This window comes from Pseudorca crassidens, chromosome 20 (assembly GCF_039906515.1).
Source record: "Pseudorca crassidens isolate mPseCra1 chromosome 20, mPseCra1.hap1, whole genome shotgun sequence".
Taxonomy (NCBI): Eukaryota; Metazoa; Chordata; class Mammalia; order Artiodactyla; family Delphinidae; genus Pseudorca; species Pseudorca crassidens.
The window spans coordinates 34,415,895-34,435,168 of NC_090315.1; the positions used below are offsets into that span (position 1 = coordinate 34,415,895).

At 37.2% G+C, this 19,274-nt stretch overlaps 1 long non-coding RNA gene and 1 pseudogene across 1 annotated transcript in view; both read left to right on the forward strand.

The window, feature by feature from the left end:
- LOC137215129 (uncharacterized) overlaps positions 1–19,274 on the forward strand; it is a 230,257-nt gene that overhangs the window by 10,968 nt on the left and 200,015 nt on the right. The gene's annotated exons all lie outside the window — the stretch shown is intronic.
- On the forward strand, positions 6,081–6,849 carry LOC137215408 (peroxisomal membrane protein 11A pseudogene; annotated as a pseudogene).

The following is a 19,274-nucleotide window of genomic DNA, read 5'->3' on the forward strand; positions in this document are numbered from 1 at the left end:
AGTGGCAGCACTCACAGAGGTCCAATAATAGTGCCTGTTCTTGTTAGCCAGACCAGAACATCTATAATTCATAGAGTATTGGAGAGAGTATTTAGGATCTTGTTCAGTAGTGGGGAGTAATCAGTAGTCAGGGACTAATCATTGATCCTGCCCAACAAGCAAGATCTAAAATGATCAAGTGGTTTCTGAGGAACTTAACTATGTCATGGAATAAAACTCAAGAATATATAAGGAAATACAAAAATACTCATCTCCCAGCAAGGGAACAGTCACAATGTCTAACATGCAAATGAATATTCCCATGCCTTCAAATAAGCAAGAAAATCTTACGCATAATGTGGAGAGCAGTCCATCAATAAAAACCAAGTTAGAACTGACACAGATATTAGAATTAGTAAAGAAGGACATTAAAAATTATTATAATTGCATCCTATCTATAGGTAGATACTTAGAATATGGTTTTATTTGTTTGTTTTTTGTGGTACACGGGCCTCTCACTGTTGTGGCTTCTCCCGTTGTGGAACACAGGCTCCGGACGCGCAGGCTGCAGACACGCAGGCTCAGCGGCCATGGCTCACAGGCCTAGCCGCTCCGCAGCATGTGGGATCTTCCCGGACCAGGCACCAACCCATGTCCCCTGCATTGGCAGGCAGACTCTCAACCACTGCACCACCAGGGAAGCCCAGAATATGTTTTTTAAAAGGCACAAATTAAATGTCTAGAGGTGAAAATTATGTCTTAAATAAAAAATACACTAACAGCATATTAAATGTTAAAGAAGAAAAGATTCATGAACTTGACTGCACAAAATACAAGCTATCAAAAATGAAACACAGAGAAAAAAGAATTTATAAAAATGAGTCAGACATAAATGATACCTTACAGCAATTACATTAAATGTAAATGGATTAAATGCTCCAAGTGAAAGGCAGAGGTATGATTCAATTATATGCTGTTTACAAGAGACGCACTTTAGATTCAAAGGCACAAATACATTGAAAGTAAGAGGATGGATAAAAGATACACCAAGAAAATAGTAACTAAAAAAGAGCTGTAGTGGTTATACTAATATCAGACAAAATAGACTTTAAGACAAAAGTGTTACTAGAGACAAAGACGAATATTTTATGATGATAAAAGGAAGATATCAGGAAGATATAATAATTTATAACATTTAGATATATAACAATTATAAACATATATGCACCTAACAACAAAGCCTGAAAATACATGAAATAAAACATACAAAACAGAATTGAATGGAGAAATAGGCGATTCAGCAGTAATAACTGGAGACTTCAATATCCTGTTCTCAATAATGAATGAATAGGGATTCCCTGGTGGTGCAGTGGTTGAGAGTCCGCCTGCCGATGCAGGGGACACAGGTTCGTGCCCCGGTCCAGGAAGATCCCACATGCCGCGGAGCGGCTGGGCCTGTGAGCCATGGCTGCTGAGCCTGCGCGTCCAGAGCCTGTGCTCTGCAATGGGAGAGACCACAACAGTGAGAGGCCTGCGTACCTCAAAAAAAAAAAAAAAAAAAAGAATGAATGAATAACTAGGCAGAAGATCAACAAGGAAATAGAAGACTTGAACAACATATAAATCAATCAGGCCTAACAGGCATCTGTAGAATACTCCACCCCCAAAACAGCAGAATACATGTTCTTCTCAAGCCGACATTGAATATTCTCCAGGCTAGACCAATGATAGGCCACAAAACAAGCCTCAATAAACTTAAAAGGGTTGAAATCAACAAAGAGCATTTCCAACCACAATGGAATTAAATTAGAAATTAATACCAGGAGGAAATTTGGGAAATTCACAAATGTGTGGAAAATAAATAACACATTCGTAAATAATGAATGGGCCAAAGAAGAAATGACAAGGGATATTAAAACATATTATGAAATAAATGAATGTGAAAGCACAACATGCCAACACTTAAGGGTCAGCTAAAGTCATGCTTAGAGGGAAAGTTATGGCTGTAAGTGCCTATATTATAAAAGTAGAAAATCTAAAATCAATATTCTAATTTTCCATCATAAGAGAAGAGCAAACTAAACTCAAAGCTAGCAGAAGAATAAATAATAAAAGTGGAAATAAATGAAATAGAGAATAGAAAAACAATAGAGAAAATCAATGAAACCAAGATTTTGTTCTTTGAAAAGATCAATAAAATACAAACCTTTAGTAGACTGATAAAGAAAAATAGAGAGAAGCCTCAAATTACTAAAATCAGAAGTTAAAGAGGGAATATTACCATTAACCTTAGAGAAAAAAAAGATTACAAAGGAGTACTATGAATAATTGTATGTCAACTAATTAGGTAACTTAAATGAAATGGACAAACTGAAAGTGATTCAAGAAGAAGTAAAAAATCTGAATAGACCTATAACAAGTAAAGAGATTGGATTAGTAATTTAAAATTTCCCACAAATCCCAGGCCCAAACAGCTTCACTGGTAAATTCTACCTAACATTTAAAGAATCAATTCCAGTCTTTTACAAACGATTTCAAAAAATAGAAGAACTTAATCTGTAACACTAGTATTATTCTGATACCAAAACCAAAGATATTGTAAGAAAGTAAATTTTCAGATCAGTATCCCCTGTGAATATAGACATAAAAATCCTTTAAAAATACTAGCAAACTGAATCCAGTCATGGAATAAAGGGGTACACCACGAGAAAGCAGTGTTTATCCTGGGAATATATCCAAATTTGGTTTAATATCTGAAAATCAATGTAATACACCATCTTAATAGAATGAAGCACAAAAACACATGATCATCTCAGTTGATGCAGAAAAGGCATTTGACAAAATCCAGCAGTCTTTCATGGTAAAAACAGTGAAAAAAGTAGGAATAGAAGAGAACGTCCTCAGTCTGATAAATAAAGGGCATCCATGAAAATCCCACAGATAAATAGCACCATATTTAATGGTGAAAGACTGAATGCTTTCTTCCTAAGATCAAAAATGAGGTAAAGATGTCAGCTGTCACTACTGCTATTTATCATTTTACTGGAGATACTGGCCAGGGTAATTAGGCAAGAAAAAGAAATAAAAGGCATCCAGATTGGAAAGAAAGAAAGAAGTAAAATTATTTCTATTTGTAGTTGACAAGACCTAGCAAGGTTGCAGGATATAAATGAAATCCTGCAATTTTTTCTTCTTTCTTTTGTCTGTGTTCGGTCTTCGTTGCTGTGCGCGGGCTTTCTCTAGTTGTGGTGCACGGGGGCTACTCTTCATTGTGGTGCGCAGGCTTCTCATTGTCGTGGCTTCTCTTGCGGCACACGGGCTCTAGGTGCATAGGCTTCAGTAGCTGTGGCACATGGGCTCAGTAGTTGTGGCTTGTGGGCTCTAGAGCTCAGGCTCAGTAGTTGTGGCGCACGGGCTTAGTTTCTCCACGGCATGTGGGATCTTTCCGGGCCAGGGCTCAAATCCGTGTCCCCTGCATTGGCAGGCAGATTCCTAACCACTGCAAGTGACAATATGCAAGTCAGTTGTACTTCAATGCACTAGCAATAAACAATCTGAAAATGAAATTAAGGAAACAAATTTACAATAACATCAAAAACAATAAAATAGTTAAGAATAAATTTTTAAAAAAGAAGTGCAAGACTTTTTCATTGAAAACTACAAAGAAGATCCAAATAAATGAGAAGACATCCCATGTTCCTGGGTTGGAATACAATATTATTAAGATGGAAATACTCCCCAAATTGATCTACAAGTTCAATATAATGCCTATCAAAGTCTCAGTTGGCTTCTTTTGAAGAAATTGTCAAGCTGATCCTAAATTTCATATGGAAATGCAAGGGACCCAGAATAGCTAAAATAATTCTGAACAAGAATAAGAAAGTTGAGGACTACACATCTTGGCTTTAAAACTTACTAGAAAGCTATGGTAATGAAGACAGTGTAATATTGGTACAAGGACAGACATATAGATTAATGGAATAGGGTTAAGAGTCTAGAAGTAAACCCATACATTTATGGTCAACTGATTTTTGACAAGGATGCCAAGATAATCTAATAGAGAAAGAACACTCTAGATACTCACACTTGAAAGAATAAAACTGGATCTCTACCCCATACCCACACAGAAATTATCTCAAAATTGGTCATAGACCTAAATGTCAGAGCTAAAATGATAAAACTCTTAAAAGAAACCATAGGAGTAAATCTTTGTGATACTGAGGCAATGGTTTCTTAAATACAACACCAGAAGTACAAGTAACAAAAGGAAACTAGATAAGTTGAATCTTTCATGCTTCAAAGGACACCATCAAGGAAGTGCAAGACAGAATTATCTGGCTGTCCAGTGGTTAGGACTCCATGCTTTCACTGCCGAGGTCCTGGGTTCAGTCCCTCGTCGGGGAACTAAAATCCCGCAAGCTGTGTGGTGCGGTCTAAAAAAGTAAGGATGAGAGTGATAAGATAGTACTAAAATAAAAATACTGCCAACATAGAATTTGCTACCCAGAAAAAAATCTCTTTAAAATACAGAGGCAAAATAATAACTTTTTCAGAAATACAAAAGCTGGAAGTATTTATCACCAGTAAACCTACACTACTAGAAAGAAAGTCTAAAGGAAGTCATTCAAGCAGAAGGAAAATGGCACCAAGTGGAAATATGGATCTACACAAAGAAGTAAAGAACACCAGAAATAGTAATTACCTGGGTAAATATATAAGATTTTTTCTTATTATGTAAATCTCTAAAAGAACTGACTGTCTAACAATGTGTTGTGGGGTTTATAGCATAGTTATAAGTAAAATACATGACAAAAAAAGGTAGGAGCAAAGAAATGGAAGTGTACAATTTAAGGCTCTTTTATGTAAACTGATATCACTGGAAAGTACTCTGTAATTAAAGATGTATACTATAAACACTAAAGCAACTACTAGTAAAACAAGAGTTTAGCTAGTAAGCCAACAAAGAAGATAAAACGGAGTAATAAAAAATATTCAGTACAAAAATAGGCTGAGGGCTTCCCTGGTGGCGCAGTGGTTGAGAGTCTGCCTGCCGACTCTCAACCCAGGGGATGCGGGTTCGTGCCCCGGTCTGGGAGGATCCCGCATGCTGCGGAGCAGCTGGGCCCATGAGCCATGGCCACTGAGCCTGTGCGTCTGGAGCCTGTGCTCCTCAATGGGAGACGCCACAGCTGTGAGAGGCCCGCGTACCGCAAATAGAAAATAAATAGCATTCATTAATTACTGTGGTGGTTTTAATGTATGTCCAAAAATTTTTCAGTATTCCTTTCTCCAGAAAGTGAAGCTCAATTCTCCTCCCCTTAAGTGTGAGCTAGACTTTGTGATTCACTTCTACCCAAGAGGGTATGAAAAGGGAAAAAAAAAAAGTAACTTTGCAGTGGAGAAACATGGCAGACACCACCTCAACCAAATGATCAAGATTTACATCAGCAGTAAGTCATGATGACACAATGCACCTCTAACATGATGTGATGGGAAGAGTACTTCACTTTTGTGGTAGACTTCCTCAAGATCCATAATCCCAATCTAATCATGAAAAACATCAACCAAACCCAAATTGAGGGGCATTCTACAAAACACCTGATCAGTGACCTTCAAAAGTGTCAGAGCCATGGGAAATAAGGAAAGACTGTGAAACACAGAAAGACAGATTGGAGGAGACTAAGGGGTCATGACAACTAAATGCAAGGTGATAGTGGACTGGATCTTGGAAAAAAGGACATTCGTGGAAAAACTGGTGAAACCCAAATAAAGTCTGTTGTTTAACTTAAAAAAAAAAAGAAAAGAAATGGCAAGATGATAGACTTAAACTTAACCACGTCAGTCATTAAAATGAAAATAGTCTAAACACCCCAATTAAAAGGCAGTGATGGTCAGATCAGATTAAAAAACTGTGACCAAAGTATATATGCTGTTTACAAGAAATACAAATGAAATATAAAGACACAATTAGGTTTAAAAGTAAAAGGATGGGCACCCGCCCCCAGAGGGGCGGGGAGACTCAGCCCCTCAGGTGGGCAGAGACCAACCCTCCCACGGGGACCTGTAGGCCGCCCCTGAGGACTCGCAACAGAGCCCAGTGCAACTCTTGTTCTTGGGCTGGGTGCCATGGACGCCTTTATCAGCTTCACCAACCAGACCCAGGGCCGGGACCAACTCTTCAGAGCCACTAAGTACACATGCATGTTGCTTAGATGTTTGTTAGAGCCTAAAGCTGACAAAGAGGAGGCTGTCATGAAGCTCAAGAAACTGGAGTCCAGTGTGAGCTCTGGCCATAAATGGTTCAGACTAGGCAATGTGGTACATGCTGTACAGGCGACTCAGCAGAGCATTCATGCCACTGACCTGGTGCCCCGCGTATGCCTAACATTAGCCAGCCTGAACCTTGTGATTTATTTCATCTGTGACCCCATCATCTTCGTGAGGAGTGCAGGGCTTGCCTCTGGCATTAACAAAGAGAAATGGTGAATGTGGGCTGCACGCCATTACTACTATTCTCTTCTGCTGAGCCTGGTCAGGGATCTGTATGAAATCTCCCTGCAGATGGAACAGGTTGCACACGACAGGGCAAAGAGGGAGAAATCGCCATCCCAGGATCGTCTTGGGTATAGCGTGGCTAATGAGGAAACAGAATGACTCCAGTTCTTTCTTCTTCTCTTATTCCGATCTCTGAAGAAACATCTTCCCTTGCTCCTGGACACAGTGAAGAACTTCTGTGATATCTTGAACCCTTTGAACCAGCTGGGGATCTATAAGTCCAATCCTGGCATCATAGGCCTTGGAGGTCTCGTGTCCTCTATAGCAGGCATCATCACTGTGGCGTATCCTCAGATGAAACTGAAGACCCACTGAGGTGGTTTCGGGCTGAAGACTAGTACCTGCTTTCAAGACAACCTGTTAGTGAAATGGACATTTGCACTAGGCACAGCCATGTCATGCTGTGCTTACGGACTTACTCACATGAGCACTGAGTGACCTGCGATGTGAACAGAGGGGCCAAGAACGGTGGAGGGGAGAACGTGAAGGCTTATGTGTTTTCTAGAGTGCTGGAGTGACTTCTGAATTTCTGAGTATTTTTCCTTCATCTAACATTTATTGAACATCTCTTACGTGCATATTAGGAACTTACTGGTTGCTGAACGGATAAAAATTGAAAGAGAAAAATTGAAAAAGATCCAAACTAACAAGTGGACACTAATATAAGCGACCTTTGGGCCATGTGCCTCACTACTTTTGCCCAACTACAGTAGGACTGATACACACCCTCTCTCAGATCTAGTAGAGGCCCCTTATTCTCTGATCAGTTACCCCACTTCCTCCATAGCTGCCATTGCCAGGATAGAGGAGAGCTGGGCTTATAGCCCCTTAACTTGACTTTTACATCACTGTGCTCCTGTCCTTCCTCTGTCCAGTAGTAAAATCAGAAGTACATCAGGCACCTTCATAGTATAAATTGTGTCTTTAGGTAATGCAGTGAGGAAACAAAAAATCTGAAGCAGATAGAAAGGACTTGAGGTAAAAATAATGTGGTAAGTCACAATTGATGCCTGCGGGTTTCCCTGTGACAGATGAGGAGACTGAGGTTAAAACTGAGGACAGAACTGACTCCCAATCCAGTGCTTTTTCCGTATTTCACTGCCTTCCTGATTGAGTGGAAGTGCAAGACTCTCCAGAATACTGTGCGAAAATCCTTTTTTAGAACGTTTCTTGGTCAGTGGTTTATATTCTGTTCTACAAAAATTAAAACTATATCTAGATCTACCAGTAGGATTGTTTATTTAAAACCATATAACAGTTTGGGCACTTATGCATTAATTTTCATCAAAATTTGTGCAGTTGAGAAATTTCACAAATACGATGAAAATCTACTATATTCTACAATAAATCAGAGTTCATATTTGTAGGGTGGTTGGGGGAGGTAGAGAAGAGCAGTAAGGGGCTAGTGAAGAGGACAGTAGAACGATGAGTCAATGCCACTTACTCGTGTTTCTACTTCTCATCTTGGATGTTGGGTTCTTATTTGTGATTACAGATCCTCTTAATTTGAGGCAAGTGAGGTAGAGAAATAGGGTACCATCAGGTAAGAGGTCAGTGTCAGTCCTGCCAGTAAAGCCATCACATTGATCCGAATGGAAATGAGAAAAGAAATGTGCACTAAGTAAATTTCCCATAAATGTGATTGAGATTCTTAAAAAGTAGACTCACGTTCTTGGCTCTCTATTTTTAAAGTGACCAATCAAGATACGGGATTTGAGAAAATATTTTGGGAATTTTAAGAGAAATAAAAGCTGCTAGATCAGGGCAAATAAAAAATTTAACTATTTTTACTTTGTCCAGATCTTCTGCTGTAATAAATTATGCCTAATAAATTTATAGACAAAAAAGAGTAAAAGGATGGAAAAAGATAACAATAATCAAAAGTAAACTAGATGGACTAACTAATATCAAAGTAGATTTCAGAGCAAAGAATATTACCAGGGAGAAAAAAATATCATTTCATAGTGATGAAGGGATAATTCATCCAGAAAAAAAATTCAAAAATGTTATGCACATCAAAATACAACCTTAAAAATATATGAAAAAACTGACATAAATTAAAGGAGAAATCCAGAACTATAGTTGGAATTTTCAACACTCCTTTCTCAGTGACTCATAAGTAGGTAGAAAATCAATAAAAGTATAAATGACTTTAAAACCACTGTCAACCAACCTGACCTAAATGACATTTATAGAACACTTCACGCCCCAAGTGCAGAATGCAAATTCTTTTCAAGCACATATTCTAGGCCAAAAAACATTTTTTCATTCATTTAAAAAGATTCAGACCATGTAAAGTATGTTCTTTATCCACAGTGATATCAAATTAGAAATCAGTAATAGAAAGATGTCTAGAAAAATCCTCAAATATATGGAAGCTAAATAACACACTTCTAACTCACTATGGGTCAGAAGAAGTCAGAAGGGAATTTAGGAAATATTTTGAACTGAATTAATGAAAATGTAACACATAGGATGCTGCTAGGGCAGTACTTAAGGGAAATTTATAGTGCTAAATACCTAAGTGAGAAAAGAAGAAAAGTTTCAAATCAGTAACCTAACCTTCCACCTTAAGAAACTAGAAGAGCAAATTAAATCCAAAGTATACAGAAGAAAGGAAATAGTAAAGATTAGAACAAAGATCAATGAAATATAGAACAGAAAAATAGAGAAAAATAAATGAAACCAAAAGTTGTTTATTTGAGAAGATCAATATAATTGATAAACCTCTAGGCAGACTGATAAGGAAAAAGAGATTTAGGACACAAATTACTAATACCAAGAATGAGAGAAGTGGCATCACTACAGATTATGCTGGTATTAATAAGGATAATGAGGGACTATTATGAACAACTTAGATACTAATAAATTCAACAACTTAGATGAAATAAGCAAATTCATTTTGAAAGACACAAACTATCAAAGCTTACTCAAGAAGAAATAGATAACCTGAATAATCCTATCTGTTAAAGAAATTAAATTTGTATTTTAAAATATTCCCGTGAAAAAATGACAGGCCCAAATAGCTTCACTTGGGAATTCTGCTAAACTTTTAAGAAGAAAAAAATACCAATTCTCACAGACACTTCTAGAAAATTGAAGAGAAGCGAACACTTTCCAACTTATTCTATAAGGCCAGCATCACCCTGATACCAGAACCAGACAGACATTACAATAAAAGAAAATTACAGACCAATATTCCTCATGAACATAGATGCAAACATTCTAAAGAAAAAAGAACTCATAATTCTTTACTAAAAGCAAAACCCCAGTGCTTCTCTTAATTCAGTTGAGGTTTCTGGTAGAAAGCCACATGCATTTATATTTCTAATAAGTATGTAGTATAGATGTACACTTTGGTATTTGGTATTCCTAAAAAACTGATTCTAGTGAGGAAGCACTAGAACATAAAAAAGCCACAAACAGAAATGGCTTTGCCCTCTGGGGGACTTTATAGCTGCCTTCACTATATAAAGGTAGTACACTGGCCACCTCTGGTTATACATCATTTAATTTTTTTGACACTCTGGATAGGATTTAACTTTAAGGTGAGCTTATTCTTTGTTTCCTTTGGCAATCACTTTAACATTTTAAAAATTCAGCAGCAGTTACCACTTGTAATTTCAGGGTTTTAAAACTCCTCCTATGACTTCTAGAATATTTAAAATTTATAGTATTTAGATAAGATTTCACCCACCATTGTCTCATTTCTCCTGAAATTTGTCAAGATTTGAAGTAATGAATGTAAAAGAAATATACTGTATGTATATTTTAAAAGTTCAATTTTTCAATGCTTCATTTCCTTCAGTGCTTTGTATTTGTTATGTGTATTTTTTCATGATAATCTTAACAGATAATAATCTTTACTCATAAAATTATGAACCAAATATGTTTTACTAGAAATATTTTGGTGAACTTTTGCATTCATGTCTATCATAAATCCTCAATTAATTGGGTTACTTAAAGGGTGTATACAGTGCTATCCTTGGTCCACAGAGGGCTAACCAGCTTTGTTATTTTTTTAATCTTTACGTTTGTTTTAACTCTTGTTCCTAACCACATAATGTGCTTTTTAACAAGTAAAGATTCTAGCAACATTAGTAAGTTCTTGCTGATACATTTATTATTATAATCACTACTTTTAATTTTGAAACTCTAAACAGTAAATTAACCCACAAGATCATATGGGTTCTATGAAAAATACATTGCAATTTATTGTAAATATAGCATTACTATAAATACTAACACTATTGTTGCATAATTATTTAGATTAAATTATGTTATGATAAAACTGTGTCATTTAAGAATGAATCAAAAACCTATTTGGTGAGACACTGAAAATTTTATTGTGGTAATTGAGTGCCTGGATTATGCATGGATGATAAACAAATTAAGGATATAATCGAAGGAATTGCTACCTTGGCTTAATGACTCTCCAAAGGTTATATTCAAATAATTATCCTTCATTTCTAGGTTGATAAAATAATTAAGTTAAAAATGTGACCCTAAAACTGTTTTAGAAAACCACTGCTATAACAACAACAACAACCATCATGTTAACAAATAATAATAGCAATTATTACTACCACTAGTAGAGTACCACCATTTGGTGAGCACTTGCTTTGAGCCATTCACTGGGTCTGTCAGGGTCATTTAATCCTCACCACAATCCTCTAATGTAAGACTTACTATCCTCATTATACATACAAGGAACACTCCCTCAGTTTTCTTTTGTGGAACCACATCTCTTCCATTGTTAATTCATACAGTTTAGGTAGATTTGCTCCAGCCCCAGGTTCCAGAGGGGGCAACAAAGCTTAGGCCTGGCCAATTTGAGATTCTCATCCCAGTGGCCACAATGTTCGCTTTAAAGAGGCAAGTGATGCAAGCTGAGTCAGTGAAGACTTCCCCAAGACCATTTCTGGAGCTACTGTTTTCAGTTAATAGTATGGCCTATGTCAGATAAGATTGCTCCAATACATGTGGACATTCAGGATGCGAAATTCAATTCACTTGTACTTCTTCCTGTGTCTCTAAAGTTATGATGGAAGATTGGAAACATTCATGGGCCCACCTGAGCCCTGCTCCTATGATTCATGGGGGCTCTTAACCTCATATTAAGCCCAAATATCAGTGAAATCATGGTTTTGATGTGCTATGTCTTTTCTGATATAAATTAAAGTAGACACATAATCATTAAGAAAATTTTATCTGTGTACTACCTAAAATGATTTCATGTCTTGCAGTGGTCTGCGTATCACATTTTGGGAGATTCTGGACTAGAAAAGAAGTCACACTGTCCTGTGTTGTTTAGAATGCTATTTTTGTTTATGCATTTGTATTTAAAGTTATGACACCTACCTTCAAAAAAAAAAAGCCACTTTGAGCGATTATTGGGGGAAAAAAACACACCTAAAGGAAGAAACATTTTGGATTGTATTTTAACTCATATTTTGTGCCAATATAGAAATGAAGCAGTTATGAGATGGTCCCTTTTTGCATATTTGATAAAGTTTTTCTCTTGTAATCCACACCATTTCTCTGGAGCCTCACCTGTAGCTCTGGGCAAAAAGAGGCTAGAGTCTAATGGCTCCAAAGTTAGGATATCTTCCTCTCACTTTCCTGTTCAAATAAGACCTTTCACTTTAATTTCCTTCTGTGAATAGTTATAGATTAAGCTCGTGAGGCTGGGCCATGTCTGTTTGGTTTACTACCATATCTGTAGCACCATGCCAGTGCTCAGCAAAGAGTAGGGGCTCAATGAATATCTGTTGAATGAAAGAATGAATGAATGAACGGATGAGCATTTTCATACACAGGCTTGTCAAGTGAGCAAGTCTGGTATTATTATTATTGATGGTGGAACTGAGGCTAGGAGAAGTTATGAGGGGTCTTTAATGTCGTATAGTCAGTGACAGAATTGGGATTTGTATCTTTTACCCTTTGTGTAGATCCCTGAACTACGTTTGTTGAATAAATAAGTTAATGAAACAATAATATGTATTGTTTTCTTAAAACATATTCTTAACATATTTCTTAAAGTATATTTATACTTCATTGGTTATAAAAGGAACATTTTAAAGAGAGACAAACTACTTTTGTGGCGTAGTGTTGTTAGGAACCAAGGGAGGGTGGGGTAGGAATGAGGAGATAGAATGGGCAGATTTAAAATAACTTGAATATCTTAAAAGTAACTGAACATATTGTCTGTTAATAAGAGTAATTTAATGATGAAATGACAGTGAATGCCTTAAAGTAGCTCACACCAGTTTTTGTCTTTGTCCTAAAGATATGATTAATAAGAAAATTGTTTCTTGCTGGAAAATGCTTTTTGTGAGATCTGTATTTTGGTGCACAATGCACCAAAACATTTGTTTCTATTTACCTTGAAAAAAAAAAATCCCCTTCAGAGATAGCATGTGGAGAGCAGCCATCTGTTCAGGATTACACTTCTGAATTGCTGTTTCTCTGAACTCACTGGACTCTGTATACATTAATTTTAAAAATAAGGACCGTTTTCCCCCTTTATCAAGTTTGTTTATCAACACTATCATAAAGATGTACTTATATTCTAGTGTGCATTAGTAACTGTCAATTGACTACTGAATAACAAATTAAATTGGGAATCCTGGAGTCTGTGAATTCGGTTGCTGACTGTTTTTACTCTGCTATCAGACTTTGGAACAAGTCATTATATACGTCTTATCTTTCCCCCAAATAAATATCTTTGAATGTTCATGAAATTAGGGGCAACTCAGATGCTTTTTAGCTGATTAGCACTCTGGTAGAGCCGAGCCGAAGTGCAGGAGAAGGTAAAAGGGAAGTATGCGTGGCAGTGATCTTAATTCTCACACCCACTACTACAATTTGACCCCTAAAACTCTGATATTGCGCAAGTGACCCAACTATCACCAGGTAGCATCTCTTCTGGATGAAACTATATTGTCTTAACACTGATAGAGACTTTTAAAAGGCTCTTTTCATGTGCATAATCTCATGTAAACCTCATTTCAACCATGGAGGGTAATAGGGCAGGTTTTATTACCCCGGTTTTACTGGTGACAGAATAGAGGTTCAGATTGGCTAGGTGATTTGATCAAAGGCACACAATTATTGGATGGTAGAGCCAGGACTTGAATTCATACTTTCAAATCTCTCTTTACATTATGCAAAATCTTTGATTTTCCTGGGGAAAGACATTGTAAGGGGGAATATTTATAGTTTGTAGAGTGTTAACTGCTTTGACCCCTTGCAAAATTTTATTTGTCTTTCTGTAATATCTTTTTACTTAAGCAAAAACTACACCAAACAAAACAATCCTTACAATATATAGCATACAGATAAAGAACTAAAGAGCAACAATTCCAGCTGAAAGAAAACATTTTGTGTTTCATTACAGAGCAGTGTTAACAGCACAAATAGAAGTGATTATGAACCGGCTAAAAGGTTCTTCCTGTTACCTTATTTGATGAAGTTTCTTTACTGAACCTCCAAGGTCACCCTCACATAAAGAAAGCAGACTAACATCTGGATTTCAAAGAAAATTAATCACTTCTTCTTAAAGCTGTCCAAATACTTTGTTAGAAGGTATCATTATTAAGAAATTAAAATAGAGGTACCAGTGCCCCCTTCCTAAGATTTGATTGGGTTCTAATCTGTAGTTTGGCTTTTGTGACCTTGGATACATCTTTTTAACCTTTATTAACTCATCTAAAACATGTCTCATAGAGGTTTGTTTTGGTTTTAGAAATGCTTTAACATTTTTGGATTAAGTGGTGAAGTGGATGGAAATGCTATTCCTAAAAAAGCTTGGAGGCAAATAAAATATTTTTATTGTTCTGTTCAACTTGCTCCTCAGAAGATCAAGGAGCATTTTATTCTTGGATCATTTACTTATTCACCAAACATTTATTGAGTGCCATGTACCAGACCATGACCAGCACTCTCCTCTTTTCTTCTGTTATTGTGCCATCAGGTGATGCTTCTGAGAACACAGCAGAAGGCTTTTATTTCCCTTATAAAATGTGAGTGCATGGTGGCCACTTGCAAGGCCTTCCAGCCTGCTATGTAAGCAAGAGTGGAATTTTCTGTCCCTCTGTGTATGATGATGTCCCTCTATGTATGATGTCCCTCTATGTCTGTCCCTCTATGTATGATGCAATTTACCATATATTGCCTCATTGCTATGAAATGTTTCACAAGCATTTGCTATTAAAAAGTAAGCTCCTTGAAGGAGGAAACCATGGCTTATTTCTCCTCTATGTCTCTACTCAGGACAAAACAGTAGTGAGGAATTCTTTGCCAGGGAGTCCATGGATGGATGGGCTTCACAGAACTTGTGAGCTCCCTGAAATTGTAAGAAAAATTATTTTTGCATGTGCAATTTTTGAAGTGGGTCCAACATTTTCATTAGATTCTCAAGGGGGTCACTGGCTCAGTGGCTAACCACTATAGGTTAACCACTTTAATGGACTTTTGATGAATACTTGAATGGGAGAAACAACAGGAAGACAGATGTGACCTTGATGTACAAGAGAGTGTTGTCATGATCGGAAAGCATGTTTGGGGATGGCTCTCAGTTCCCCAACACTGGAGATGTTAATAGCTGGATGACCCAACAGTGATAATGTCGTTGGGATGTTGATCTATTCTTTCTGCCTTATGATTCTATGATAATATCCATCTTCACTAAAGAATACTTCTCATTCTTCACACCTTCCCCTGACACCCATACCATTTTTGTGTGATTCACTCTTTGGACTATTTATACACCTAAAAAATCTTTTTGACAGATAACCAGAGGCATACAAATCAAGCTTTGAGAACTATGACCCTAAGAATGTGTGTGAAATACCAAATAACAGGTAGGGTACTTGGCATGAACTCTAGAAAATGAAGAGAATGTAGCATGATTTTTGAGTTAAGGATAGAAGATAAGAAGATAGTAGTTGACAAGCAGGTCCACACAGTTGCTAATAGATTAAACAGAATAGGATTTAATTGAGTACTAAATTGGGCTCGTTACCTGTAAATTGAGGCCTCTGGGCAATTTTAGTTTGGGCTGCAATTTTGCTACTTTCATTCAAAGAAATTAGGACAATGCAACTCAAGATGAGTTTCAGAAGTGCAAAATGGTAAAAACACATTCATTTTCAAGTACATACATATACAAATTTGTGCATGAATATATGCATGTATAAAACAACATGTTCATGCCTTGATACCCATGGAGATAAGAATCGATCCACAAGAATATATTCATTCACACATATGCCAGATATAAGGAGGATTAAATATGGTATCTAATAGAAAATTTTCACATGCAGGGAAATAAGAGTATTTCAAAGCAAATATCCAATGGATGAGAAGAATACTTTAGGTAATATACTGATGCTTCTTTCAGGGTTAATGTCACAAAACTTCACAGGGTGTCTAAGGAACTGAGTACAGGCAGAACCCAAGCTGACAGTATCATACCAGGAGCTAGTCTAGGTGAGAGAAGTCCTAAAGATACCCATTACAGTCTACAGGAAACAGGCTACATTACATGTTCCAGTTTTCTTTGGAGAAGTGTGTTTGTTAAATGCTGATCATAAACAGCTCCAGTCCCAGTTTGCTGGATTGGGCATAGGGCCCTTTAATCAAATGTTTCCTCATCATGCTTTCTGATGATCTTCTGAGCTGGCTGTTTTAGTTACTCTTCAGCATTCTGCAAAGTCTCACTTAGCATCCTTTAGCTTGTGCATTTTTGATGAGTATGGTATTGCTATTTTTATATGTTTTGTAAACTCCTTTGAGGAATGCAGGGGTACATGGAGAGAAAGAGATGGTGGTGAGCTTCTTCCTTTATTTAATCCATCCATGCCCCTATCTCTCAGACACCAGTATAAAGCTGTACCTATTAAAGCTAGCTGATTTGCCAAGTGTTTTTGCTCCGAAGGGACATCACCTATTTTGGGCAACAAAGAAGTGTTAGGAAGGGGAGGAAGACATACCTCAGAAGGACAGATCTGAAATGAAGTCCAGAATACTGAAGAGAGTGGAGTGGAAAAGCAAAAGAGTGCCTAGTGAAAGGTCACTGAAGCAGTGAGTGCAGAGCTAATGTTCTGGATGGTTGTAGGAAAGCCTCAATTAAGAATTCTGTTAATAGAGAAATTAAGAAATGTTATTAAAAAGTTCTCTAAGCCAATCTAATAAAGGAAATCAGGACATGGCAAACTAGGCTGTTTGTTTAATTTATTCAGTAATCTGTATTTTTTTAGATTGATGCAAATTATTAACACATTTATTGAGCAACTATACATATACAAAGCATTCTGTTAGGAAATGTGTGTGAAGGGTGGGAGGATGGTATTTAAAAAATACAAGATGAGTACATGTTCTCCAAAAATATATGGCAGGCTGTGTGTTAAGAACTGTGTTGGGTGCTTTCTGTATATTATCCTATTTAATCTTTAAAACAACTATTAGGAATGAAAATTATGCCTATTTTACAGATGAACAGCCTGGAACTCAGAAATTTAAGTTGTTTCCTCCCTCCCTCTCTCTCTTCCTTCCTCTTTCTTTCAACAAGCTTGAACTCAAAAGCCTTATAGAACATGGTGCCTTTTTCCAAGGTTTCACTTTTTCTGAGGGTAGCAGAATTATACTTACGTAGTAAGTGCTATAGTAGAGGTATGAACCCAGTAATATGGGAGCTCAGAGGATGAAGCAGTCTATTTTGCTTTGTGATATCAGAGAAGGCTTCCTGGAAGAGCTATTATTTGAGGTGAATCTTAAAAAATGAGAAGGAGTCCATCTAGTAGACAAGAAAGATAAGAAAACAATAACAGTGTGGCGGCCACTACTGGCTGCCCACTCAGCACTCATTACCTTCTTTCTTTCTGGAAGTGCCGAGATTTTGCTCAGGTGTCCCCTCCCCTACTTGACCCAAGGGAGAGTGACCTTATTGCTACCTTCAGGAGGAAGTGCTGATTGTTTTAAAACAATTTTGGTAAGTCCACTCTTGCTTGATTATCCTAGGTCTGGGCATATGAACCAGTTCTGGCCAATGAGATATAAAAGGAAATCTGCTAGGAGGGCTTTAGGAAATGCTTCTTTCCCTTAAGAGGGAAACACTGGAAGAGATACGCCCCCATTTTTTTCTCTAGATATTGCTGTGCTTGGAAGGGATGCTTAGAACTACCACAACCATCTTGTGACTGTGAGGGGAGCCAATCTGAGGGCAAATTAAAATTTCTGAGGATGGCAAAGCAAAGAGATAATAAAAAGAACCAGCATCTTTAATGACATTGTTGAGTTCTGAACAACCGTCCCTGCTTTTCAACTTCCTGTTACACGATGTTATAATTGTTTTTGTTCTATCAGCCAGTTTGAAGAGTCTTCTGCAGTGGCATCCTCACTGATAACAGAGCAGATGCAAAGGCATAAGGCTCAGAAAGGTCACAGGCCACCTAGAAATTGCCAGTAGTTCTTCATGACTGAAGTGCAGGATACCGTGGAGTTGAGAGTGGGGTGATGGCTAGAGACAAGGTGAAATAGTAGCCAAGGGTCAGATCATGAAGGGCCTCATATGTTAGAATCAGATATTTGGACTTTATTTTGTAAATAGTGGGGAGGCGTTGAAGAGTTTTAAGCAAGGTAATGGTATAATTAGATTTGCAGTTTAGAAGCATTCCTCTGACTACAGTGTGGAAGATTGAAGAGGGTAAGATAGCAGTTGGTGAGATACCAAGGTCATTCAGCTCAGGAGCACATGGAGTCACATGTAGGTTGGTCTCTCTCCATTAACATTCCATTTTCGCTTGGAAAGACAGAGGTTAAGAAAATATATGCAAAGTGGAAGATTAGAGGGGCAGACAGTAAGTGCTTCAAGATTTTATTGAAGAAGAATATGTTGGGGGTCATGGAGAGTTTCAAAGAGCAGATTGGATATGAGCTGAACACTGAAGGACTTGGAAAACTTGGGAGTTTAGTGGAGTGTAAAATAACATAAGGGTAGGACAAGTCAAGCTGAAATGGAGAGTTTTATGTGGGGACGATAAAGCTGGAATGGTCACTTGCAACCAAAATGGCAGAGAAAAGAAATGAAACTTAACCCTAATTCCATCACTTAGCAGTTGTGGAACACTGAGCTTGATAAAATTTTGTTTCCTAATCGGCTGAGTTGGGGTTATAAACATATACTTTATTAACATCACCAAGTGATGTCACATGGATATCATATATCCCATGTTACATGATGAGAAAGACACTTCCCTTTTGTGGTATTCTTTCAAAAAACCCATAACCCTAGTCTCATCGTGAGAGAAACATCAGACACACCCAATTTGAGGAACACTCTGCAAAATACCTGACCAGTACTTCTTAAAACTATCAAGGTCATGAAAAACAAAGACAAACTGTCACAGACCAGAGGAGACACAACAACTGAATGCAATGTAGTATCCTAGACTAGATCCTAGAAAAGAAAAAGCCATTAATGAAAGAACTGGTGAAATCTGAATGAAATTTAGAGTTTAGTTGATACTAATTTACCAGTGTTGGTTTCTTAATTTTGACAAACTAACCACAGTAATATAAATAATAGCAATAGGAGCCACTGAAACTGGGGGAGGTGAATACTATCACCGTTATCTTTGCAACTTTTCCATAAATATAAAATTATTCCAAAATAAAAAGTTTATTTAAAAACAATATATCCATCACTGAGTTGTTATGAGGACTGAATGAAAGAATAT